This window comes from Zonotrichia leucophrys, chromosome 26 (assembly GCF_028769735.1).
Source record: "Zonotrichia leucophrys gambelii isolate GWCS_2022_RI chromosome 26, RI_Zleu_2.0, whole genome shotgun sequence".
Classification (NCBI taxonomy): domain Eukaryota; kingdom Metazoa; phylum Chordata; class Aves; order Passeriformes; family Passerellidae; genus Zonotrichia; species Zonotrichia leucophrys.
The window spans coordinates 3,617,234-3,645,109 of NC_088195.1; the positions used below are offsets into that span (position 1 = coordinate 3,617,234).

At 49.6% G+C, this 27,876-nt stretch overlaps 1 protein-coding gene across 3 annotated transcripts in view; it reads right to left on the reverse strand.

Moving 5' to 3' along the window:
• The window catches only part of SLC45A3 (solute carrier family 45 member 3), a 55,342-nt gene extending 30,628 nt beyond the window's left edge, over positions 1-24,714 (reverse strand). For 2 of the 3 annotated variants that reach the window (XM_064733155.1, XM_064733157.1), the window contains exons 1-2: positions 24,652-24,714; positions 24,153-24,240 (exon numbers count right to left, since the gene is read on the reverse strand). The gene's annotated coding sequence lies outside the window, so the exon portion shown is untranslated. Of the gene's footprint in view, positions 1-24,152; positions 24,241-24,615 lie in introns of all 3 variants that reach the window. The other variant, XM_064733156.1, reaches the window with a different exon arrangement.
• Positions 24,715-27,876: the final 3,162 nt, after the last annotated feature.

Here is a 27,876-nt window from a genome sequence, read left to right on the forward strand (position 1 = left end):
GCCCACGGGCAATGCTGGCAGGCTGGAGGGAGCTCTGTCCTGCCCTTCACCCTCACACCTCACACTCCAGGGATGCTCTAAGCCCATCCCAGAGCCTCTGTCCCACGGCCTGCACCCTCCTGTGGCACAGGAGCCTTCCTCCTCCTCCTCATCCTCCTCCTCCTCATCCTCCTCCTGTTCCAAACAGAGCCCCCCTGTGCCTGAGGGGGTCACTGGCTCAGCAGAGGCCAGGCTGGCACTGCTGGAGCTCTCTGGGGCACAGACACGAGCCCAGGGCCGTGCCAGGGCTGTGCCAGGGTCAGCAGCTCCTTGATCCTGGCTGGGCTTCAGCCTTGGGCTGCCCGGGGCATCCATGGCAGGGGCAGGGGCTGGACACAGCTGGAGTGGGAACAATGCAGGTGGGAACAGCTGGAGATGGGAACAGCTGGAACGGGAACAATGGAGGTGGGCACAGCTGGAGATGGGAACAGCTGGAATGGGAACAATGGAGGTGGGCACAGCTGGAGTGGGCACAGCTGGAGATGGGAATAGATGGAGCTGGAACGAGCTGGATGGGAACAATGGTATGGGCACAGCAGAGTTGGGCACAGCTGGAACTGGGAACTAGTGGGGCTGAGCTTCACTGGAGCTGGGCACAGCTGGGAACAACTGGATATGGGCAGTGCTGGAGTTGGCACAGCTGGAACTGGGAACAGCTGGAACTGGGCACTGCTGGAGCTGGGCTCAACTGGAGTTGGGCACACACAGCTGGAGTTGGGCACAGCTGGAGTTGGGCACACACAACTGGAGATGGGCACAACTGGAGCTGGGAGAACAGCTGGAACTGAGCTTAGCTGGAGCTGGCAACAGCTGGAGAAGGGCACACACAACTGGAGCTGGCACTGCTGGAGCTGGGCACCCCGAGTCCTGCAGCCAGCAGGGGCCAGTGCTGCTGGGATGACCCTCGGCCTCACCTCATCCTCATCCTCATCCTCATCCTCAGCCTCACCTCCTCAGGAGCTGCCCAAAGCTGAGTTCAGGTCAGGGTGCTGGTGTGAAAAGCCCCAGCTGAGCTGCACAGGGGTCTCCAGCTCTCTGGGAGATTACCACTCAGGACTGGCATCTCCTCACCAAACTTCACCAAAAAAAAACCTCCCAAACTCCTCAGCACCCCCAAAATCAGCAGCATTTCAGCCCTGAGAGGCTCAGCCCTCGTGGTCACGCTCCCCTGAGCTGTGTCGGGGCTGCTGCAGCGTTTCCAGCCCTCAGACAAGCCTGGCTGGCTGCACAGCAGAGCCCCAGCTTTGTTTTGCTGCTGCACCACCCGAGCTCTTGCTTTTATTCATGAGAGGAGCCCCCCGTTCCGGAGCAGGAGGGGAAATGAGATGATCTCTGCTTCTGCTTTTCACTCGTTTCTGCTGCTCAAAGACTGTGCCCATCACCCCTGGCACTTGATCCAAATCAACCTCTCCCCCCAGGGCCTTTCTTCTCTGCTTATTATTATTTTTTTTTTTTTTTCAAGAAGAAGAATCAAAATGCAAATTAAACTGGAAAGGGGGGAAAAAAATCAGCCCCCTCCAGGTGCCCCCTTCTCCTCAGAGCGGGGACGGGCACAGATTATATCCAGCACCACATGACCAGGGCCTGTATTTATGTGTCAGAGTGTAAAACCCACCCTGCTGAGCTGCCTTTTCTCTGCCTGGGGCTGGGGGGCTTCTGCTCTGCGTCTCCTCCAGCAGCCCCACAAAGGGGATTAAGGAGAGCCCCTCAGCCCTGCAGAGTAATCCATCAAATTATCCCTTGTTGGCGTTGCTGTCCTCTTCAGGGAAAAAAAAAAAAAAAAAAAAGAAAAGAAAAAAGCCCTCCAAAAAGCTTTTAAAAGCACTGAAATTACACTTGAGCCTGAAACACTCCACCCAGCTGCTGGAGCCCCCAGCACAATGGGCTGGTTGTGAAGGGGAGCAAGGAGAAAGAGATGGACACTTAAAAAGGGCAGCGGCCTCCGCAGGGCTGCAACCCCAACAGGTGCCCCAGACCCCCCTTCCCCAGAGCCTGCAGCTAAATATTCAAGTTTTCATCTAAATATTCTAAACTGGGCTGCTCTTAGATATCCTTGTCCCCCCACCCCACCCATCTGCACCCTGGGCACCCCAGTAACGACTGAGAGGAAATTTGGGGCTCCAGACCCCCCATTCCCCAGAGCCTACAGCTAAATATGAACATTTTTCATCTAAATATGAAAATATTTAGCTGAAAAAAATTGAAAAAAAATATTTAAACTAGGAGCTGCTCTGAGATTTCCTTGTCCCCCCAGCCACCTGCAGCAGATCCAGCCCTGCATTAATGGCTGGGCACCCACTGAGAGGGAATTTGGGGCTCCAGACCCTGCAAGGCTGGCAGGGCACCCCAGTAACCACTGAGAGGGAATTTGGGGCTCCAGACCCTCCATTCCCCAGAGCCTGCAGCTAAATATTCAAGTTTTCATCTAAATATTTAAACTGGGAGGTGCTCTGAGATTTCCTTGTCCCCTCACTCATCTGCAGCAGATCCAGCCCTGCAAGGCTGGCAGGGCACCCCAGTAACCACTGAGAGGGGATTTGGGGTGCCGGGATGGGTTTGGTGAGCCCGGATGGTCCCAGGGATGCAGCATCAGAAGAGGTGAGCCCTCAGCAAACTGGGGCTGGGATCACAAACAGGGATCAGAAACTGGGATCAAAAACAGGGATGACAAACAGGAATCACCCCAACTGGAGCTGGGATCACAAACTGGGATCATAAACTGGGATCACAGAGTGCTAACCCCAACAAACTGGGGCTGGGATCACAGAGATCACAAACTGGGATCACAAACTGGGATGACAAACAGGAATCACCCCAGCTGGAGCTGGGATCACAAACTGGGATCACAAACTGGGGTCACAAACTGGGGTCACCCCAACAAACTGGAGCTGGGATCACAAACTGGGATCACAAACTGGGATCACAAACTGGGATCACCCCAAAAAACTGGAGCTGGAAATCACAAACTCAAATCACAAACTCAGATCACAAACAGCGGTCACAGAGTGCTCACCCCAACAAACTGGAGCTGGGATCACAAAAAGGGATCACAGAGTGCTTACCCCAACAAACTGGAGCTGGGAATCACAAAAAGGGGTCACCAAGTGCTCACCCCAACAAGCTGGAGCTGGGATCACAAACAGGGGTCACAAACTCAGATCCCAAACAGGGATCACAGAGTGCTCACCCCAACAAGCTGGGGCTGGGGTCACAAACTGGGGTCACAAAAAGGGGTCACCAAGTGCTCACCCCAACAAGCTGGAGCTGGGGTCACAAACTGGGATCACCCCAAAAAACTGGAGCTGGAAATCACAAACTCAAATCACAAACTCAGATCACAAACAGGGGTCACCCCAACAAACTGGGGCTGGGATCACAAACAGAGATCCCAGAGTGCTTACCTCAGCAAAATGGAGCTGGGATCGCAGACAAGGATCACAAACTCAGATCCAAACAGGATCACAAACAGGGTCACCCCAACAATGGGGCTGGATCACAAACTGGGGTCACAAAAAGGGTCACCAAGTGCTCACCCCACCAAACTGGAGCTGGAAATCACAAACTCAAATCACAAAAGGGGTCACCAAGTGCTCACCCCAACAAACTGGAGCTGGGATCACAAACGGAAATCACAAACTCAAATCACAAACGGGCACCAAGTCTCATCCCAACAAGCTGGAGCTGGGTCCATGGTCACAAACTCAGATCCCAAACAGGGATCACAAACAGGGGTCACCCCAACAAGCTGGGGCTGGGAATCACAAACTTAAATCACAAACTCAGATCACAAACAGGGGTCACCAAGTGCTCACACAACAAGCTGGAGCTGGGATCACAGACAGGGATCACAAACTCAGATCCCAAACAGGGATCACAAACAGGGGTCACCCCAACAAGCTGGGGCTGGGGTCACAAACTGGGGTCACAAACAGGGGTCACCAAGTGCTTACCCCAACAAGCTGGAGCTGGGAATCACAAACTTAAATCACAAACAGGGGTCACCAAGTGCTCACCCCAACAAGCTGGAGCTGGGAATCACAATCACAAACAGGGGTCACCAAGTGCTCACTCCATCAAACTGGAGCTGGGGTCACAAACAGGGTCACCAAGTGCTCACCCACAAACTGAGCTGGATCACAGACAGGGATCACAAATTCATATCCCGAACAGGGATCACAAACAGGGGTCTCCCCAACAAACTGGGAGCTGGGATCACAAACTGGGGTCACAAACTCAGATCACAAACAGGGGTCACAGAGTGCTCACCCCAGCAAACCGGGGCTGGGATCACAGACAGAGATCACAGAGTGCTTACCTCAGCAAAATGGAGCTGGGATCACAAAAAGGGGTCACCAAGTGCTCACCCCAACAAACTGGAGCTGGGATCACAAAGAGGGATCACCCCAACAAGCTGGAGCTGGGGTCACAAACTGGGATCACCCCAAAAAACTGGAGCTGGAAATCACAAACTCAAATCACAAACAGGGGTCACCAAGTGCTCACCCCAACAAACTGGAGCTGGGATCACAGACAGGGATCACAAACTCAGATCCCAAACAGGGATCACAAACAGGGGTCACCCCACCAAACTGGGGCTGGGATCACAAACAGAGATCACAGAGTGCTTACCTCAGCAAAATGGAGCTGGGATCACTAAAAGGGATCACAAACTCAGATCCCAAACAGGGATCACAAACAGGGGTCACCCCACCAAACTGGAGCTGGGATCACAAAAAGGGGTCACCAAGTGCTTACCCCAACAAGCTGGGGCTGGAATCACAAACTTAAATCACAAACTCAGATCACAAACAGGGGTCACCAAGTCCTTACCCCACCAAGCTGGAGCTGGGAATCACAAACTCAAATCACAAACAGGGGTCACCATGTGCTCACCCCACCAAGCAGGAGCTGGGCCACGAGCAGAGCAGAGCTGGTGGCACCCAGAGCACCCACGTGGCGCCAGGGGCCAGCTCAGCACCGAGCACCCCCACACAAAACCCCTGAGCTCAGAAACCACCAGTGCTGAGCGAGACAGAAGCATTTCCCCATCTGCACAGGGAGCAGCCTGCAGCCCTCAGAGCTCTGCCCTTGTGAGCCCTCCTGTCTGCTCACGGGGCTGGGAAAACGGGAAGTGAAACTGGAACTGCTGGTTTGCAGCTGGAGCAGAAACGCTGAGCGAGGGGCCAGCTGACTCCTCAGCAGGCAGCTCTGCCCCGTCACCCCGGCTTTATCTGGAAAATGACAGTCACAGGGCCAGCCAGGGTGGCTTTGGGGTGGGAAGGACGGTTCTGGTGTCTGAGCAAAGCCAAGGCTGCACACGAGGCTGCAAATGCAGCCCGGGGCTGTGGAGCAGCTCAGGAGCAAATGGGGGAGCTCCAGGAGGGATGAGGGGCGGCCCTGACCCCAAACTGTGCCCACACAGGGCTCAGATAAATCTCACCCCAACTACACCCAACACTGAACTCCCAACATCCCATCCCTGCTTTGGCCAGGAGCTTTTTCCTCAGGAAAAAAGGGGAATAACCCAAACTCCACACATGCTCCAGGCACACAGGAGCCACCAGCACCCAAAATTGAACTCCAACCATCCCTGCTTTTGCCAGGAGCCTGTTCCTCAGGAAAACGAACAATCCAAACTCCACACATGCTCCAGGCACCATTTCCAGGAGCCACCAGCACCAAAAACTCAACTCCAACATCCCATCCTGCTTTTGCCAGGAGCTTTTTCCTCAGGAGAAAAAGTGAACAGCCCAAACTCTACACATGCTCCAGGCACCCAAAATTGAACTCCAGACATCCCTGCCACTGAACTTCATCTCATCCTCCTTTTGCCAGGAGCCTTTTCCTCAGGAAAAAAGGGGAATAATCCGAACTCCACACATGCTCCAGGCACACAGGAGCCACCAGCACCCAAAATTGAACTCCAACCATCCCTGCTTTTGCCAGGAGCCTGTTCCTCAGGAGAAAAAGGGAACAACCCAAACTCCAGACATGCTCCAGGCACCCAAAATTGAACTCCAGACATCCCTGCCACTGAACTTCATCTCATCCTGCTTTTGCCAGGAGCTTTTTCCTCAGGAAAAAAGGGGAATAACCCAAACTCCAGACATGCTCCAGGCACCATTTCCAGGAGCCACCAGCACCAAAAACTCAACTCCAACATCCCATCCTGCTTTTGCCAGGAGCTTTTCCCTCAGGAGAAAAAGGGAACAGCCCAAACTCCAGACATGCTCCAGGCACTCAAAACTGAATTCCAGACATCCCTGACACTGAACTTCATCTCATCCTGCTTTTGCCAGGAGCTTTTCCCTCAGGAAAAAATGGGAACAGCCCAAACTCCAGACATGCTCCAGGCACCATTTCCAGGAGCCACCAGCACCAAAAACTCAACTCCAACATCCCATCCCTGCTTTTGCCAGGAGCTTTTCCTCAGGAGAAAAAGGGAACAACCCAAACTCCACACATGCTCCAGGCACACACTTCCAGGAGCCACCAGCACCAAAAACTGAATTCCAGCCATCCCTGCACCTGAACTCTCTCCATCCCTGCTTTTGCCAGCACCCCAAACTGAACTCCGACCATCCTGCTTTTGCCAGGAGCTTTTTCCTCAGGAGAAAAAGGGAACAACCCAAACTCCACACATGCTCCAGGCACCATTTCCAGGAGCCACCAGCACCAAAAACTCAACTCCAACATCCCATCCTGCTTTTGCCAGGAGCTTTTTCCTCAGGAAAAAATGGGAACAACCCAAACTCCAGACATGCTCCAGGCACTCAAAATTGAACTCCAGACATCCCTGACACTGAACTTCATCTCATCCTCCTTTTGCCAGGAGCTTTTTCCTCAGGAGAAAAAGGGAACAACCCAAACTCCAGACATGCTCCAGGCACCATTTCCAGGAGCCACCAGCACCAAAAACTCAACTCCAACATCCCATCCTGCTTTTGCCAGGAGCTTTTCCTCAGGAAAAAAAGGGAACAACCCAAACTCCAGACATGCTCCAGGCACTCAAAACTGAACTCCAGACATCCCTGACACTGAACTTCATCTCATCCTCCTTTTGCCAGGAGCTTTTTCCTCAGGAAAAAAGGGGAACAACCCAAAATCCACACATTTCCAGGAGCCACCAGCACCTAAAACTGAACTCCAGCCATCCCTGCTTTTGCCAGGAGCTTTTTCCTCAGGAAAAAAGGGGAATAACCCAAACTCTACACATGCTCCAGGCACCCAAAATTGAACTCCAGACATCCCTGACACTGAACGTCATCTCATCCTGCTTTTGCCAGGAGCTTTTCCTCAGGAAAAAAAGGGAACAACCCAAACTCCACACATCTTCCAGAACCCCTCTGGCTGCAAATTTTGGCGGCCCGAGCTCGTGCTCCTGCTCAAAGGAGGCACTGAGCAAACCCTTCAGCAGCCCCAGGCTGCTCAGGCCATCTCCCCATGGCAATTCTGTGCCCCACAATCCCAGTTATTTTTATTTGTACAAATAAAATCCCCTGGCAGGTTGTGGGGGTTTCTCCCCCTCTGTTTTCTGGCTGTGAAATGAGGTCACGGCTTTGAAGCAGACAAAAGAGCCTTTGCAGGGTGAGGAGCAGCCCCAGGAGAGCTGGGAGAGCTGAGCCCCAGCACTCACAGCCCCCCTGGCATGAAAATAGACATAAGGAAAGAAGCAAAACTCTCAAAATATTTTAAAACTAGGAATTTCTGTGAGATTTCCTTGTCCCCTCACTCGTTTTCACCCTCCCATTCACCCCTCTGCCCATGGAGTTTTTATACCAATGTTCCAAGGGATTTTCTGTCACATCACAGGGAAAGGTGGGCAGGGAATAATGGGAATTTTCTGGGGTGTTTTAAAGGCAAAATCCACATCTCAGAGCTGTAAAAAAATAAAAGCAGTTTCAGTTTCAGGTCAGCTGGGAGAGCTGAGCCCCAGCACTCACAGCCCCCCGGTGCCCCTGGCATGGGAATGGGCAAAAGGAAAGAAGCAAAACTCTCAAAATATTTTAAACTAGGAATTTCTGTGAGATTTCCTTGTCCCCTCACTCATTTTCACCCTCCCATTCACCCCTCTGCCCATGGAGTTTTTATTCCAATGTTCCAAGGGATTTTCTGTCACATCACAGGGGAAGGTGGGCAGGGAATAATGGGAATTTTCTGGGGTGTTTTAAGGGCAAAATCCACATCTCAGAGCTGTAAAAAAATAAAAGCAGCCCCAGGACAGCCGGGAGAGCTGAGCCCCAGCACTCACAGCCCCCCGGTGCCCCTGGCATGGGAATGGGCACAAGGAATGAAGCAAAACTCTCAAAATATTTTAAAACTAGGAATTTCTGTGAGATTTCCTTGTCCCCTCACTCGTTTTCACCCTCCCATTCACCCATGGAGATTTTATACCAATGTTCCAAGGGATTTTCTGTCAATCAGAGGGGAAGGTGGGCAGGGAATAATGGGAATTTTAAGGGCAAAATCCACATCTCAGAGCTGTAAAAAAAAAAAAAAAAGCAGTTTCAGGTCAGCTGGGAGAGCTGAGCCCCAGCACTCACAGCCCCCCGGTGCCCCTGGCATGGCAATGGGCAAAAGGAAAGAAGCAAAACTCTCAAAATATTTTAAACTAGGAATTTCTGTGAGATTTCCTTGTCCCCTCACTCGTTTTCACCCTCCCATTCACCCATGGAGATTTTATACCAATGTTCCAAGGGATTTTCTGTCAATCAGAGGGGAAGGTGGGCAGGGAATAATGGGAATTTTCTGGGGTGTTTTAAGGGCAAAATCCACATCTCAGAGCTGTAAAAAAAATAAAAGCAGTTTCAGGTCAGCTGGGAGAGCTGAGCCCCAGCACTCACAGCCCAGGGCTCTGAATGCCCCTGGCATGGGAATGGGCACAGGGAATGAAGCAAAACTCTCTAAATATTTTAAATTGGGAGTTGCTCTAAGATTTCCTTGTCCCCCTCACTCATTTTCACCCTCCTGGCCAAGAAGAGGAGTTTTTATGCCAGGGTTCCAAGGGATTTTCTGTCACATCACAGGGGAAGGTGTGCAGGGAATAATGGGAATTTTAAGGGCAAAATCCACATCTCAAAACTGTAAAAAAAAAAAACCCCAATTTCACGTGTCTGGCTCTGCCTGCAGCACATCATCAGCCCCTGGGGGTTAATGAGGGGCCTCAGATCACGGGGAGACTTTTCCTTATCGTGACAGAGCAGCCACCAGGCCTGGGCCTGAAAACAGCAGATTAAACAGTTTTATTTTTTTGCCTGATAATTGCAAAGACAAGGAGCGATCAGATTTTTATTTCCTGAGGCAGATAAGTTTCACTGGAAGGTCTTGATGGAGAACTTAAGAAGCTTTTTGGCTTTTCCCCCTTCTCACCATCAGTTTAACGTGCTGTGGACTCACAGCACGCAGGGGTTTAACATTGACCAAAACAAACAGAGCAGCGAGGGATATCTGGAAGGGAAATTTTCCAATTTAAATAAAACAAAACAAAACAAAGCTCAAAGCTGCCATTTCTCCAGGAGGTGGATGGAGTGAGGCATTTTTACCACCCCCTCACTCCCCACCCAAACAGGAACCTCACTTCTATTTTGAGCCCTGGAAAGAACATCAGCCCTAAATTAATTATTAGCTTTTTTTTTACTAATTAGGCATGGGGTTCAAATTCAAAGCTGCCTGGATGTTGCAGAGCCCTCTGAGGGGTTCTGTGGCACAGGAGCTCTGAGAGCTGAAATTTCTCCCTGTTTGCTGTCAAAATCAGGTATGGCAGTTTGTACAGCAAACATTGAACAGGAACAGGATTTTCCCTCCATGCCAGGACCAGGATTTTCCCTCCATGCCAGGACCAGGATTTTCCCTCCATGCCAGGACCAGGATTTTCCCTCCATGCCAGGAACAGGATTTTCCCTCCATGCCAGGACCAGGATTTTCCCCCCATGCCAGGACCAGGATTTTCCCTCCATACCAGGAACAGGATTTTCCCTCCATGCCAGGAACAGGATTTTCCCTCCATGCCAGGACCAGGATTTTCCCCCCATGCCAGGACCAGGATTTTCCCTCCATGCCAGGACCAGGATTTTCCCTCCATGCCAGGCTGCCTCTCGCCATTGTTTGCTGGGGTAAAGTTCAGGGAGGCCCAAATGAGGCCCAGAGATCTCTGATATTCCTGCAGAGTGCCCTGGGCACGCGGCCAGGGCACCTGGGCTGGCACCAGCACCGGCCTGGCTGTGCCAGCACAGGGACAGGGCTGTGCCACCAAGGGCTCCTCTGTGGGAAATGGGTTTGGGGACACTCTGTGGGAAATGGGTTTGGGGACACTCCTCTGTGGGAAATGGGTTTGGGGACACTCTGTGGGAAATGGGGTTGGGGACAGTTCTCTGTGGGAAATGGGGTTGGGGACACTCCTCTGTGGGAAATGGGGTTGGGGACACTCCTCTGTGGGAAATGGGGCTGGGGACACTCTGTGGGAAATGGGTTTGGGGACACTCTGTGGGAAATGGGGTTGGGGACACTCCTCTGTGGGAAATGGGGTTGGGGACAGTTCTCTGTGGGAAATGGGGTTGGGGACAGTTCCCTGTGGGAAATGGGTTTGGGGACAGTTATCTGTGGGAATGGGTTTGGGGACAGCTCTGTGTGGGAAATGGGTTTGGGGACACTCCTGTGTGGGAAATGGGTCTGGGGACACTCCTCTGTGGGAAATGGGTTTGGGGACACTCTATGGGAAATGGGGCTGGGGACATTCTTCTGTGGGAAATGGGTTTGGGGACACTCCTCTGTGGGAAATGGGGTTGGGGACACTCCTCTGTGGGAAATGGGGTTGGGGACACTCTGTGGGAAATGGGTCTGGGGACAGTTCTCTGTGGGAAATGGGGTTTGGGGACAGTCCTCTGTGGGAAATGGGTCTGGGGACACTCTGTGGGAAATGGGTTTGGGGACACTCCTCTGTGGGAAATGGGTTTGGGGACACTCCTCTGTGGGAAATGGGGTTGGGGACAGCTCTGTGTGGGAAATGGGTTTGGGGACAGCTCTGTGTGGGAAATGGGTTTGGGGACACTCTGTGGGAAATGGGTCTGGGACACTCTGTGGGAAATGGGGTTGGGGACACTTTGTGGGAAATGGGTTTGGGGACACTCCTGTGTGGGAAATGGGTTTGGGGACACTCCTGTGTGGGAAATGGGTCTGGGGACACTCCTCTGTGGGAAATGGGTTTGGGGACACTCTGTGGGAAATGGGTTTGGGGACACTCTGTGGGAAATGGGGTTGGGGACACTCTGTGGGAAATGGGGTTGGGGACACTCTGTGGGAAATGGGGTTGGGGACACTCCTCTGTGGGAAATGGGTTTGGGGACAGTTCTCTGTGGGAATGGGTTTGGGACATTCTTCTGTGGGAAATGGGGTTTGGGACACTCCTCTGTGGGAAATGGGTCTTGGGACACTCTGTGGGAAATCGGGCTGGGGACAGTTCTCTGTGGGAAATGGGGTTTGGGGACACTCTGTGGGAAATGGGTTTGGGGACACTCCTCTGTGGGAAATGGGTTTGGGGACACTCTGTGGGAAATGGGGCTGGGGACAGTTCTCTGTGGGAAATGGGTTTGGGGACACTCTGTGGGAAATGGGTCTGGGGACACTCCTCTGTGGGAAATGGGTTTGGGGACACTCTGTGGGAAATGGGTTTGGGGACACTCCTCTGTGGGAAATGGGTTTGGGGACAGTTCCCTGTGGGAAATGGGGTTGGGGACACTCCTGTGTGGGAAATGGGGTTGGGGACAGTTCTCTGTGGGAAATGGGTTTGGGGACACTCTGTGGGAAATGGGTTTGGGGACAGTTCCCTGTGGGAAATGGGTTTGGGGACAATTCTCTGTGGGAAATGGGGTTGGGGACAATTCTCTGTGGGAAATGGGGTTGGGGACATCCCTGTGGGAAATGGGGTTGGGGACAGTTCCTGTGGAAATGGGTTTGGGGACACTCCTGTGGGAAATGGGGTTGGGGACATTCTGTGGGAAATGGGGTTTGGGGACACTCCTCTGTGGGAAATGGGGTTGGGGACACTCTCTGTGGGAAATGGGGTTGGGGACATCTCTGTGGGAAATGGGGCTGGGGACAGTCTCTGTGGGAAATGGGTTCGGGGACACTCCTGTGTGGGAAATGGGGTTGGGGACATGTTGGGGTCTGTTGGGAAATGGGGTTGGGGACAGCTCTGTGTGGGAAATGGGGTTGGGGACAGTTCATGGGTGTCACACAAGGCACACACAGGGTGGATCTGTGTGCAAATGTCAGGGAATGGCATCTACAGAGAGGTGTGGCTAAAGCTGGCAGGACAAGAAATGCTTATGGGGTTTTGTGGTTAGGAAATAGTTAATTTCTGGTTGTGGTGGCGTGAATTGTACCATATTATATATATAATATAATTAGATATTATATAATTAGATTCATATTACATTATATTTTCTATTTTATATTATAATATATTTATTATTTATTATATTTTCTATATAATATTATATTTTATCTTCTATTTCATTATATTAATTCTATTATATTAACTATATTATAATAAGTTAATTATATTGTATTGTATTGCATTATATGATATTATATTATATTTTCTATTTTATAGTATATTTTATCTATTATATTTTCTATATAATATGATATTTTATCTTCTATTTCATTATATTAATTATATTAAATTAATTATATTGTATTGTATTATATGATATTATATTTTCTATTTTATTAAATATTCTCTATTTTATTATATTACTTATATTAACTATATTACATTAGTTATATTAATTCTATTATATTAAATTTATTCTATTCTATTTCTGTATTGTTTCATCCTTCTCTCGAGACTGAAAATGGAATAAAAGTTTTTAAAACACCTCTCAGTTATCCCAGCTCTGGGTCAGGAAAGGGTTTAACCCAACACTCATCCTCTGCTCTCAGCCTGGGATGGATGGGAGGCTCTGGGGGCAGCACAGCCCAGCCTGTTTGGAGAATCACAGATAAACGATGATCCCTGTGGGATCATCATCCCAACAGCTCATCCTCAGCCTGTGGGGAGGCATCTCAGCACTGAGGCTGCAGGAATTTCACCTGAAACAATCTCCATGGGCTAGGGAGATTGAATAGCTGGGAAGTGTCTGTCCGTCCTTCCTTCCCTCCCTGCAGCCATCCCTGTGTCATTCCTGAGCTCTGCTTTGGATTTGCACACTCAGAGCATCCCCGGCTCTGTCCTGGGCCTGGCTCAGTCAGTCCCCATCCAAAGCCAGGCCCAGCTCAGTCACTTTTCATGAAAAGCCAGCCCTGCAGGCCCAGCTCAGTCAGTCCCATCCAAAGCCACCCTGCAGGCCCAGCTCAGTCAGTCCCATCCAAAGCCAGGCCCAGCTCAGTCAGTCCCCATCCAAAGCCAGGCCCAGCTCAGTCAGTCCCATCCAAAGCCAGGCCCAGCTCAGTCAGTCCCATCCAAAGCCAGGCCCAGCTCAGTCAGTCCCATCCAAAGCCAGGCCCAGCTCAGTCAGTCCCATCCAAAGCCACCCACTGCAGTCCAGTCCCTCCAAGCCAGTCCCAGCTCACAAGTCCATCCATGCAGGCCCAGCTCAGTCAGTCCCCATCCAAAGCCAGGCCCAGCTCAGTCAGTCCCCATCCAAAGCCACCCCTGCAGGCCCAGCTCAGTCAGTCCCATCCAACCACGCAGGCCCAGCTCAGTCAGTCCCATCCAAAGCCACCCCCAAGCCAGTCAGTCCCATCCATGAATAGTCACCCTTCCAGGCCCAGCTCAGTCAGTCCCATCCAAAGCCAGGCCCAGCTCAGTCAGTCCCATCCAAAACCACCCTGCAGGCCCAGCTCAGTCAGTCCCATCCAAAGCCAGGCCCAGCTCAGTCACTTTTCATGAAAAGCCACCCTGCAGGCCCAGCTCATCAAAGCCACCCTTCCAGGCCCATTAGCTGCTCACTGGGCCTTGGCCAGGGCACGGCAACCTTTTGTTCCAGCTGCTCTCACTGCCCCGGCGCACAAATCGTTTGTCACCGATGTTCCCATCAGGAATTGTTTGTGTCCAACACTCCAAAATACACAAGAATTGTTTGTCACCCACATTCCCAAATGTACAGGAATTGTTTGTCATTCGCTAACGCTCCCAACAGGAGTCGTTTGTCACCAATGTTCCCAAACACTTAGGAATTGCTTGTCACCAACATATGCACAGGAATCATTTGTCACCAACACTCCCAAACACACAGGAATCATTCGTCACTTACATTCCTAACAGAAATTGTTTGTCACCAACATTCCCAAACTCAGAGGATTGTTGGTCACCAACATTCCCAACAGGAACAGTTTGCCATCAACATTCCCAAACGCACAGGAATTGTTTATCACCAAAATTCCCAATAGGAATCATTTGTCACCAACACTCCCAAATACACAGGAATCGTTTGTCACCAACACTCCCAACAGGAATGGTTTGTCACCCACGTTCCCACCAGGAATGGTTTGTCACCAACATTCCCAAACTCCCAGGAATGGTTTGTCACCCATTATCCCAACAGGAATGGTTTGTCACCCATTATCCCATCAGGAATCGTTTGTCACCCACATTCCCAACAGTTCGTCACCAACACTCCCAAATACACAGGAATGGTTTGTCACCAATATTCCCAACAGGAATTGTTTGTCACCCACATTCCCAACAGGAATGGTTTGTCACCAACATTCCCAACAGGAATGGTTTGTCACCAACATTCCCAAACGTACAGCAATTGTCACCCACGTTCCCACCAGGAATGGTTTGTCACCAACATTCCCAACAGGAATGGTTTGTCACCAACATTCCTAACAGGAATGGTTTGTCACCAACATTCCCAAACTCCCAGGAATGGTTTGTCACCCATTATCCCATCAGGAATCGTTTGTCACCAACATTCCCACCAGGAATCGTTTGTCACCAACATTCCCAACAGGAATCGTTTGTCACCCACATTCCCAACAGGAATCGTTTGTCACCAACATTCCCAACAGGAATGGTTTGTCACCAATATTCCCAACAGGAATTGTTTGTCACCCACATTCCCAACAGGAATGGTTTGTCACCAACATTCCCAACAGGAATTGTTTGTCACCCACATTCCCAACAGGAATGGTTTGTCACCAACATTCCCAAACTCCCAGGAATGGTTTGTCACCCATTATCCCATCAGGAATCGTTTGTCACCCACATTCCCAACAGGAATTGTTTGTCACCAACATTCCCAACAGGAATGGTTTGTCACCCACATTCCCAACAGGAATCGTTTGTCACCAACGCTCCCATCAGGAGCTGTCACCCACATTCCCAAAGGCACCTCTGGAGCAGCACAAAGCCCTCCCTGTCCTGCCCTGAGCCGGCACCTGGCACCCATCCCGCTGTCCCTGTCCCCTCCCTGTCCCTTTGTGCTCCAGCCCGGGGTCCATGGGCCCTGCTGAGCCCAGGGAAGCGCTCACCCCGTGACCACAACAATCCTGCATTGTCCGAGCACAGCTCCGAGGCAGAGCTCGGGAATTGTGCCAGAATCCAGAGCGAGGTGGGCAGAGATCACAGGGACAGCCAGCAGCACACCCTGTGCCAGCCCAGCCCCAAAACCACGCTGGGCATCAACTCCCACGCTGGGGTGACCCCACAGCTCTGGGAGAGGGGAAGGAACAGGAAAACAGCCTGGAGCAGGGGCAGAGCCAGCCCAACACGGCCCAGAAAAGGCACAAAATCACCATCAGGGACAAAATCACTCACTAGGTCCAGGTAAAGTGGAGGGGTTTGGTCACATCTACCTCAAATCCCACCCGAGAGCCAGCTCTGCTCATTAATCCTAAATTAAGATGGAATTGGGAGGCAAAGGCATAAAATCCCTCACAAGGTCCAGATAAAGTGGAGGGGTTTCCTCACATGCACCTCCAATCCCATCCGAGAGCCAGTTCTGCTCATTTGAGAATTAAGAAGAGGAAATTGGGATGCAAAGGCACAAAATCACCATCAGGGATAAAATCATTCACAAGGTCCAGATAAAGTTTGGGATTTGAAGTGGGTTTGGTCAGATACACTTCAAATCCCACCCAAGAACCAGTTCTGCTCATTAATCCCAAATTAAGAGCAGGAAATTGGGATGCAAAAGCACAAAATCACCATCAGGGAAAAAAATCACTCACAAGGTACAGATAAAGTGGAGGGGACTGGTCACAGGCACTTCAAATCCCACCCAAGAGCCAGCTCTGCTCTTTAATCCCAAATTAAGAGCAAGAAATTGGGATGCAAAGGCACAAAATCACTCACTAGGTCCAGTTAAAGAGGAGGGGTTTGCTCACATCTACCTCAAATCCCACCCAAGAGCCAGGTCTGCTCATTAATCCCAAATTAAGAGCAGGGAATTGGGATGCAAAGGCACAAAATCACTCACAAGGTCCAGATAAAGTGGAGGGGTTTGGTCACAGGCACTTCAAATCCCACCCAAGAGCTCTGCTTATTAATCCTAAATCAACAACATGGAACTGGGATGCGAAAGCACAAAATCACTCACAAGGTCCAGATAAAATGGAGGGTTTTGGTCACACACACTTCAAATCCCACCCAAGAGCCAGCTCTGCTCCTTTGAGAATTAAGAAGAGGAAATTGGGATGCAAAGGCACAAAATCACCATCAGGGATAAAATCATTCACAAGGTCCAGATAAAGTGGAGGGGTTTCCTCACACCCACTTCAAATCCCACCCAAATGCCAGTTCTGCTCTTTAATCCCAAATTAAGAGCAGGAAATTGGGATGCAAAGGCACAAAATCACTCACTAGGTCCAGATAAAATGGAGGGTTTTGGTCAGACCCACTTCAAATCCCACCCGAGAGACAGCTCTGCTCCTTTAAGAATTAAGAAGAGGAAATTGGGATGCAAAGGCACAAAATCATCATCAGGGATAAAATCACTCACCAGGTACAGCTAAAGTGAAAGGGTTTGGTCACACCCACTCTAAATCCCACCCGAGAGACAGCTCTACTCATTAATCCTAAATTAAGAGCAGGGAACTGGGATGCAAAGGCACAAAATCATCATCAGGGATAAAATCACTCACCAGGTACAGCTAAAGTGGAGGGGTTTGGTCAGATACACTTCAAATCCCACCCAAGAACCAGTTCTGCTCATTAATCCCAAATTAAGAGCAGGAAATTGGGATGCAAAAGCACAAAATCACTCACAGGGTCCGGATAAAATGGAGGGGTTTGGTCACACACACTTCAAATCCCTCCCAAGAGCCAGCTCTGCTCATTTGAGAATTAAGAAGAGGAAATTGGGATGCAAAGGCACAAAATCATCATCAGGGAAAAAAATCACTCACAAGGTCCAGATAAAGTGAAAGGGTTTGGTCAGACCCACTTCAAATCCCACCCAAAAGCCAGCTCTGCTCATTAATCCCAAATTAAGAGCAGGGAATTGGGATGCAAAGGCACAAAATCACCATCAGGGATAAAATCATTCACAAGGTCCAGATAAAGTGGAGGGGTTTGGTCACACACACTTCAAATCCCACCCGAGAGCCAGCTCTGCTCATTAATCCCAAATTAAGAGCAGGGAATTGGGAGGCAAAGGCACAAAATCACTCACAAGGTCCAGATAAAGTGGAGGGGTTTCCTCACATCTACCTCAAATCCCACCCAAGAGCCAGCTCTGCTCTTTAATCCCAAATTAAGAGCAAGAAATTGGGATGCAAAGGCACAAAATCACTCACAAGGTCCAGATAAAGTGGAGGGGTTTGGTCACAGGCACTTCAAATCCCACCCAAGAGCTCTGCTTATTAATCCTAAATCAACAACATGGAACTGGGATGCAAAGGCACAAAATCACTCACTAGGTCCAGATAAAATGGAGGGTTTTGGTCACACACACTTCAAATCCCTCCCAAGAGCCAGCTCTGCTCCTTTAAGAATTAAGAAGAGGAAATTGGGATGCAAAGGCACAAAATCATCATCAGGGAAAAAAATCACTCACAAGGTCCAGATAAAGTGGAGGGGACTGGTCACAGGCACTTCAAATCCCACCCAAAAGCTCTGCTTATTAATCCTAAATCAACAACATGGAACTGGGATGCAAAAGCACAAAATCCCTCACAAGGTCCAGGTAAAGTGGAGGGGTTTGGTCAGACCCACTTCAAATCCCACCCGAGAGCTCTGCTTATTAATTAATCCTAAATTAAGAACATGGAATCGGGATGCAAAGGCACAAAATCATCATCAGGGATAAAATCACTCACCAGGTACAGCTAAAGTGGAGGGGTTTGGTCAGACCCACTTCAAATCCCACCCAAATGCCAGTTCTGCTCTTTAATCCCAAATTAAGAATGTGGAATTGGGATGCAAAGGCACAAAATCACCATCAGGGATAAAATCATTCACAAGGTCCAGATAAAGTTTGGGATTTGAAGTGGGTTTGGTCAGATACACTTCAAATCCCACCCAAGAACCAGTTCTGCTCATTAATCCCAAATTAAGAGCAGGAAATTGGGATGCAAAAGCACAAAATCATCATCAGGGAAAAAAATCACTCACAAGGTACAGATAAAGTGGAGGGGACTGGTCACAGGCACTTCAAATCCCACCCAAAAGCCACCTCTGCTCATTAATCCTAATTAAGAGCAGGGAATTGGGAGGCAAAGGCACAAAATCCCTCACAAGGTCCAGTTAAAGTGGAGGGGTTTCCTCACATGCACCTCAAATCCCACCCAAATGCCAGCTCTGCTCTTTAATCCCAAATTAAGAGCAGGAAATTGGGAGGCAAAGGCACAAAATCACTCACTAAGTCCAGGTAAAATGGAGGGGTTTGGTCACAGGCACTTCAAATCCCACCCAAGAGCTCTGCTTATTAATCCTAAATCAACAACATGGAACTGGGATGCAAAGGCACAAAATCACTCACAAGGTCCAGATAAAATGGAGGGTTTTGGTCACACACACTTCAAATCCCACCCAAGAGCCAGTTCTGCTCATTTGAGAATTAAGAAGAGGAAATTGGGATGCAAAAGCACAAAATCATCATCAGGGAAAAAAATCACTCACAAGGTCCAGATAAAGTGGAGGGGACTGGTCACAGGCACTTCAAATCCCACCCAAAAGCCTGGTCCGCTAATTAATCCTAAATTAAGATGGAATTGGGATGCAAAGGCACAAAATCACCATCAGGGAAAAAAATCACTCACAAGGTCCAGATAAAGTGGAGGGGACTGGGCACAGGCACTTCAAATCCCACTCAAGAGCTCTGCTTATTAATCCTAAATCAACAACATGGAACTGGGATGCAAAAGCACAAAATCCCTCACAAGGTCCAGGTAAAGTGGAGGGGTTTGGTCAGACCCACTTCAAATCCCACCCAAGAGCTCTGCTTATTAATTAATCCTAAATTAAGAACATGGAATCGGGATGCAAGGGCACAAAATCACCATCAGGGATAAAATCACTCACCAGGTACAGCTAAAGTGGAGGGGTTTGGTCAGACCCACTTCAAATCCCACCCAAGAGCCAGCTCTGCTCTTTAATCCCAAATTAAGAACGTGGAATTGGGATGCAAAGGCACAAAATCACCATCAGGGATAAAATCATTCACAAGGTCCAGATAAAGTTTGGGATTTGAAGTGGGTTTGGTTCTGCTCATTAATCCCAAATTAAGAGCAGGAAATTGGGATGCAAAGGCACAAAATCACTCACTAGGTCCAGATAAAGTGGAGGGGTTTGTTCACACCCACTTCAAATCCCACCCAAAAGCTCTGTTTATTAATCCTAAATCATCAACATGGAACTGGGATGCAAAAGCACAAAATCACTCACTAGGTCCAGGTAAAGTGGAGGGGTTTGGTCACATCTACCTCAAATCCCATCCGAGAGCCAGTTCTGCTCATTTGAGAATTAAGAAGAGGAAATTGGGATGCAAAGGCACAAAATCACCATCAGGGAAAAAAATCACTCACAAGGTCCAGATAAAGTGGAGGGGTTTGGTCAGACCCACTTCAAATCCCACCCAAAAGCCAGCTCTGCTCATTAATCCCAAATTAGGGGCAGGAAATTGGGAGGCAAAGGCACAAAATCACTCACAAGGTCCAGTTAAAGTGGAGGGGTTTCCTCACATCTACCTCAAATCCCACCCAAGAGCCAGCTCTGCTCTTCAATCCCAATTTAAGAGCAGGGAATTGGGATGCAAAGGCACAAAATCACCATCAGGGATAAAATCATTCACAAGGTCCAGATAAAGTGGAGGGGTTTGGTCACATGCACTTCAAATCCCACCCAAAAGCCAGCTCTGCTCATTAATCCCAAATTAAGAGCAGGAAATTGGGAGGCAAAGGCACAAAATCACTCACTAAGTCCAGGTAAAATGGAGGGGTTTGGTCAGACCCACTTCAAATCCCACCCAAGAGCCAGCTCTGCTCTTCAATCCCAAATTAAGAACGTGGAATTGGGATGCAAAAGCACAAAATCACTCACAAGGTCCAGATAAAGTTTGGGATTTGAAGTGGGTTTGGTCAGACCCACTTCAAATCCTACCCAAGAGCCAGCTCTGCTCATTAATCCTGAATTAAGAGCAGGGAATTGGGATGCAAAGGCACAAAATCACCATCAGGGATAAAATCACTCACCAGGTACAGCTAAAGTGAAAGGGTTTGGTCAGATACACTTCAAATCCCACCCAAGAACCAGTTCTGCTCTTTAATCCCAAATTAAGAGCAGGAAATTGGGAGGCAAAGGCACAAAATCCCTCACAAGGTTCAGTTAAAGTGGAGGGGTTTGGTCACACACACTTCAAATTCCACCCAAGAACCAGCTCTGCTCCTTTGAGAATTAAGAACATGGAATTGGGATGCAAAGGCACAAAATCACCATCAGGGATAAAATCACTCACAAGGTCCAGATAAAGTTTGGGATTTGAAGTGGGTTTGGTCAGATACACTTCAAATCCCACCCAAATGCCAGTTCTGCTCATTAATCCCAAATTAAGAGCAGGAAATTGGGAGGCAAAGGCACAAAATCACTCACTAAGTCCAGGTAAAATGGAGGGGTTTGGTCAGACCCACTTCAAATCCCACCCAAGAGCCAGCTCTGCTCATTAATCCTAAATTAAGATGGAATCGAGATGCAAAAGCACAAAATCACCATCAGGGAAAAAAATCACTCACTGGGATGGGTTTTTAGCAGTTTGGGATGGGTTTTTAGCTGCTTGGGCTAGGTTTTTTGCAGTTTAGGATGAGTTTTTAGCAATTAGGGATGGGGTTTCAGCTGCTTGGGAAGAGCTTTTAGGCATTTGGAATGAGTTTTAGCAGTGTGGGATTGGGTTTTTGCAGTTTGGGATGAGTTTTTAGCAGTTTGGGCTGGGATTTTAGCAGTTTAGGATGGGTTTTTAGCTGCTTGGGATGAGTTTTTAGCAGTTTGGGATGAGTTTTTAGCTCTTTCGGGATGAGTTTGAGCAGTTTGGGGTGATTTTTAAGCAGTTTGGGATGGGTTTTAGCAGTTTGGGCTGAGTTTTTAGCCATTTGGGATGAGTTTTACCTGCTTGGGGTGGGTTTTTAGCAGTTTGGGATGAGTTTCAGCAGTTTGGGGTGAGTTTTAGCTGCTTGGGATGGGTTTTTAACTGTTTAGGCTGTGTTTTTAGCTCTTTGGAGTAAATCACAGGAGGCAAACAGGCCCTGAGCGCTGCATTAAAGCGATTTTTTAAATTATTTTTTTGGAGTTTTGAACTCCCAACGCCATCAAGAGAGGCCCAAGGGCCCAACCATCCCCCTGAGCTCCGTTCTGGGGTTTTGGCTGATGGGAAAAGAGATGAAATTCAAGGAGGAAAAGCCAAAATCTCCCCTCCTCCCCTCCCCGGCGCTGCCACTCGAGTGCTCCAGCGAAATAAACAGTTTGGGGAAAAGGTTACCAAGAGTTTATGCTAAACATCATTTCCGAGGGACTCTGGCGAAGGCAAAGCAGAGCCAGGGCTGTGGTTTTTTTAAACTCAGGGATTCCAGCCTCTCCCTGCACAGATATAACCAAAATTATGATATAAAAATGGGATTTTTTGGTTATTTTTGGCGCTGGTGGGGTTTAAGTGCTCTGCACCTTCCTGGTGCTCACTGGGATCTGGAGAAGAGGACAAAGCACCCACAGAAATCACCACAATTTGTAGGGGAATAATCCCACAGCAAAGAGAATTCCCTCCCTAAATCCCCAAATCCAGGGATTTATATCCCCTGCAAACTCTCATTTAATTTGCTGTTAATTCTGGAGATCCTTGTTGTCCATACCAAATTTCTAATTTTTTTTTTTTTTCCCAAATCCTATCAGCCAAGTGCTCTGTGGCAATAAAATCCAGATTTTTACTTAGTTTTCTGTGGCAATAAAATCCAAATTTTTACTTTTCTGTGTCAATAAAATCCAAAGTTTTACTTAGTTTTCTGTGGCAACAAAATCCAAATTTTTACTTTTCTGTGGCAATAAAATCCAGAGTTTTACTTAGTTTTCTGTGGCAATAAAAATCCAGAGCTGAACTTTTCTGTAGCAACAAAATCCAGATTTTTACTTTTCTGTGGCAATAAAATCCAAAGTTTTACTTAGTTTTGTGGCAATAAAATCCAAATTTTTACTTTTCTGTGGCAATAAAATCCAGAGTTTTACTTAGTTTTCTGTGGCAATAAAATCCAAATTTTTACTTTTCTGTGGCAACAAAATCCAGATTTTTACTTTTCTGTGGCAATAAAATCCAGATTTTTACTTAGTTTTCTGTGGCAACAAAATCCAAATTTTTACTTTTCTGTGGCAATAAAATCCAAATTTTTACTTTTCTGTGGCAATAAAATCCAGAGTTTTTACTTTTCTGTGGCAATAAAATCCAAAGTTTTACTTAATTTTCTGTGGCAATAAAATCCAAATTTTTACTTTTCTGTGGCAATAAAATCCAGATTTTTACTTTTCTGTGGTAACAAAATCCAGAGTTTTAATTTTCTGGCAAATCCAGAGTTTCAGGCACAGCCTGGAATGCCAGGGTTGGTAAATCTGGCTCCAGTGCCACTCCCCACCAGGGGAAGCAGCTCTGGATGATGCCAGAAAGTTTCAGACAGCATCAAATATTTAAAAAAAAAAAAAAAGAAAAAAAAAGAAAGAAAGAAAATTGCAGGTGGGGCGAATAATAGGAAAGGTTTCAAGGCTGGTACATGTTTTTCAGGAGTGTCTGCATGACTTCAGTGCCCAGGTCATTTGGGTACTTTTGAAGTTCTTACTCATGTTCTATTTCTATAAATTTGGAGATATTCTCATGTTACACACACAGGCTGCTCTCCTGAATCACACCTAGAACCAGAACAGGGCAAAAATGGGATTTTTAGCCTGGCCACTTTCTCTGTGCTGCTCATGAGTTTAACAGGTTCAGGTGAACACCAGGAAATCTCTTTCACTCCCAATTTTATATTTATTTGTAACATAAAAATGGAAATGGAGCATCTTGCCAGGTCGGGCCATCACCAGCATGAAATTAATAAATTGATTTTAGTGTTTCTCCCTTCCTCCTAAAGCTGTCACCCGTGGCAAGACAAATGAGACGAGGAGTTTATGTTTATCATAAACAACTCCAGGATTTTACCACCAAACCCTCGAGCCCTGCCAAAGCCAGGAATGCCTGGAATTATCCCCGTTGTGGCATTTGGGGACAGCAGAGCTGGAGCGGAGGCACCAAACCCAAACAGAACCGGGGGCAATGAAAATGAGTTTTTCATTACGGAGGGGGGGGCAATAAAAATGAGTTTTTCATTACAGGGGATAATGAAAATGAGTTTTTCAATACAGAGGGGGCAATGAAAATGAGTTTTTCATTACGGGGGGGGCAATAAAAATGAGTTTTTCATCACAGGGGGTGCAATGAAAATGAGTTTTTCATCACAGGGGGTGCAGTAACAATGAGTTTTTCATTACGGGGGGGTGATGAAAATGAGTTTTTCATCACAGGGGGGGCGATGAAAATTAATTTTTCATTATGGGGTGTAATGGAAATTGAGTTTTCATTACGGGGGGGTAATGAATATGAGTTTTTCTTTACAGGGGGTAAAGAAAACTCCCTTTGCTCGGATTCTAAGGATTCACTGACCTGTCCCCGCAACTCTGCAGGATTCCCGTGAGTCCGTCCCGCTGCCCGAACTCTGCCCGCTCAGGATCCTTCACACCTTGCGGTGTCCCTGCAGGAACGAGGAGTTCGGGAAGAGCTCGGGGAGGGCAGGACACGCTCCCCAGTCCCTCCTGCTCCGCTTTTTTGTTGTTTTCCCTCAGGAGCATCAGCCCCGCAGCGCCTCCTCCTCCTCTTCCTCCCGCGGGCAGCGCCGCCGTCCCGGCCGGAGCCGGCGGGCAGCGCTCGGTGCTGCGGGAGCGGAGGGAGCGCCGGGAGCCTCGGGATGTGCGCGGAGCCCCCGGGGGAGGCAGCGGGAGCCGCATCCCGGTACCGGCATCGCGGGGCAGCCACAGCCGCATCCCCGCCCGCGCATCCCCCCGGCCCGGCTCGGTTCGGTTCGGTTCGGCCCACCCCCGCGCCCAGCACGGCTCCGTGCCATGCCCACCTCCAGAGCCCAGCCCAGCGCCGTGCCCGGCCGTACCTGGGCGCAGCCGGAGCTCAGCGCGCTGCCCGCGCCTCCGCCGCCGTTTAAAGCGCAGGTTGGGCGGGCACGGAGCATGCGCTGCCGCGGGCGGAGCCCCCCCCCGCAGCCGCAACCGCCGCCCCGGGGCCGCCGCCGAGCTCCGCCGGACGAGGCTCCCCCCGCGGCACCGGGGGAGAACAGCGCCATCCCCGCAGCACCGGGGGGAGAACGGCCCCGAGGGGACAACGGCCCCATCCCCGCAGTCCCGGTGCCCGCAGTTCCGATCTCGCAGTCAGCCCCGGTGGGAGAACAGCCCCATCCCCTCAGCCCCGATCCCGCACCCCCCTCAGGGACAACGGCCTCGATCCCCGCAGTTCCGATCCCGCAGCCCCATCCCCGCAGCCCCATCCCCGCAGCCCCGATCCCGCAGCCCCCTCAGGGACAACGGCCTCGATCCCCGCAGCCCCGATCCCGCAGCCCCCTCAGGGACAACAGCCCCTGTCCCGCAGTCCCCGCTGGAAGAACAGCCCCGATCCCGCAGCTCCGAGGGGACAACACACCCATTCCCGCAGTCCCGATCCCGCAGCCCTCGCTGAGAGAATAGACCCGATCCCGCAGTCCTGATCCTGCACCTTTCGCATGGACAGCAGCCCCGATCCCGCATCCCCACAAGGACAAGACCTCAATCCCCACAGTCCCAGTCTCGCACCCTCCACTGAGATAACAGCCTCGATCCCGCAGTCCCGATCCCATATCCCCGCAGGGACAAGATCCCAATCTCCATAGTCCTGTTCCCGCACCCTTCACCGGGATAACAGCCCCGTTCCTGCAGTCCCGATCCCGCATCCCTGAGGCCAAACCCTTCCGGTAGAGCAGCCCCATTCCCGCATCCCCATCCCTCAGCCCCATTCCCTCAGCCCCATTCCCCACAGGCTCCTCCGGCAGAGCAGTCCGGTTCCCATATCCCCATCCCCGTAGATCCATCCCAAACTCCTACAGACCCCTCCGGTAGAGCAGCCCCTTTCCCGCATCCTCATCCCCGACAGATCCATCCCTGCAGCCCCAAACTCCCACAGCCCCCTCTGGAAGAACAGGCCTATTCCCTCAGCCCCATTTCCCCTCAGCCCTGTTCCCTCAGCCCCATTTTCCCTCCGCCCCGTTCCCTCAGCCCCATTTTCCCTCAGCCCCATTCCCTCAGCCCCATTCCCTCAGCCCCATTTTCCCTCAGCCCCGTTCCCTCAGCCCCATTTTCCCTCAGCCCCATTTTCCCTCAGCCCCATTTTCCCTCAGCCCCATTCCCTCAGCCCCATTCCCTCAGCCCCATTCCCTCAGCCCCATTTTCCCTCAGCCCCGTTCCCTCAGCCCCGTTCCCTCAGCCCCATTTTCCCTCAGCCCCATTTTCCCTCAGCCCCATTTTCCCTCAGCCCCATTTTCCCTCAGCCCCGTTCCCTCTGCCCCATTTTCCCTCAGCCCCATTCCCTCTGCCCCATTTTCCCTCAGCCCCATTTTCCCTCAGCCCCATTTTCCCTCAGCCCCATTCCTTCAGCCCCATTCCCTCAGCCCCATTTTCCCTCAGCCCCATTTTCCCTCAGCCCCATTCCCTCAGCCCCATTTTCCCTCAGCCCCATTTTCCCTCAGCCCCATTTTCCCTCAGCCCCATTTTCCCTCAGCCCCATTCCCGAGCCCTCCCTGCTGCCACCATCCCCATCCCACAGCACCACCCACCCCAAATACCCAACCTTTCTTTAAAAAACCCCCCTTTTGTCTTTCCCCCTTCCCATCTTCCTGCAGCAGGAGCAGTTTCTGGGTTTGTTTGGGTTTTCTGAGTTGCCTGCAATGGCCTGGAGAGGATGCAAACAGGGCCCCTGCTATGGGAAGTTTGTGACCTGGCCCTGGACATTATTCATGGTGGATGAGTGCCTAAACCCACATGGCGTGCGAGGGAGAGGGACACGAAATATATACATTTATACAGAGAGAGAGCTGAGCATTGTATCAGCACCTAACTCAAAAACCAGGGGCTAAACAGAACCCTAAAGTGAGGAAAAATCAACGTTCTATTCATCCACACAGCCTTGTGAGAGATGAGAACAGAGCAGCCTCCCCTGAACATCTGCAGCAACAAAAATCTTATTTTGTGAGGAAAACGAGAGGAAAAATGAGACAAGAATGCAGTTGAGGAAACCAGCTGCTCCTCAAATGAATGTTTGCAAATGCTGGGGCGAGTTCTTCGGCTGAGGACTTCAAAAAGTCATCAAAACCCCGGTGCTATTTAAAGCCTTGGCCCTTTGCTTGGGGATGAATTCGCTCAGCTCCACTCAGCATTACAAAGATTCGTTATTTTTAATCTTCACAGGGAGCAACTTTGCAGCTCTCAAGGTCAAAAATCCCATTTCCACGTCACATTTCAGCTTGGGTCAGCAGGATGGTGGTTTTATTTTGTTTTGGGTTTTATTTTATTATTTTTTCACTGGAAACAGCTGTTCCCTCCCCAGGCTTGCTGGAAGGACAGAGAAAAGCAGAGGAGCACCTGCATTTGTTGTCACTTGAGCTGATGAGAACTCTCTCATGATGAGGAGAAACCACACTGCTGTTTCCTGGGGGGAAAAAAGGCATTTTTGGCAGTCCAGATGCTGATAGGAACTGGATCATAAAAACCCCAAACCCAACAAAAAAACGCTGGAGAGCTGGGCTGTGACTTCAGCTTCAGAATCCAAATTTGGGTGGGATTCTGCCCCTGTTTTCCAGTCAGAGTTCACAAGCAATTAAATAGCTATTAATGCTGGGTTTTTTAGTTTTTTTGAGTTTTTTTTCTATTTTTTTTCTATATTTTCTCTTTAGCACTGGAGCAAATGAGTCTCCCAAACGTTGTGCCCACACAGAGCTCGGTGGTCAGAGTGAATTTTCAATTTCCACCCTTCTATTGCGGGCTCTGAGTCACTGGGTGATTGTTGGAAGTTTGGAAGCAGAAATTACAGAATTAATTACAGAATTAATTACAGAATTAATTACAGAATTACAGAATGACAGCCTGGGCTCTGCTGGGTGTCCCCGAGAGGCAGTGACAGCGCCAGGGACATCTGCAGCAGATGTCAAAGCTCAACAATTCCCCTCAAAAATTATTAATTAATATTTATTAGTTCGTGCCAGTAGAGAGAGAAGGCTGAAATTTCTTACACAGGGTTTGCTGTGGGTCAGGAATTATTGAGGTGGGAAAATTAGAATGATTTAGGTGGGAAAATT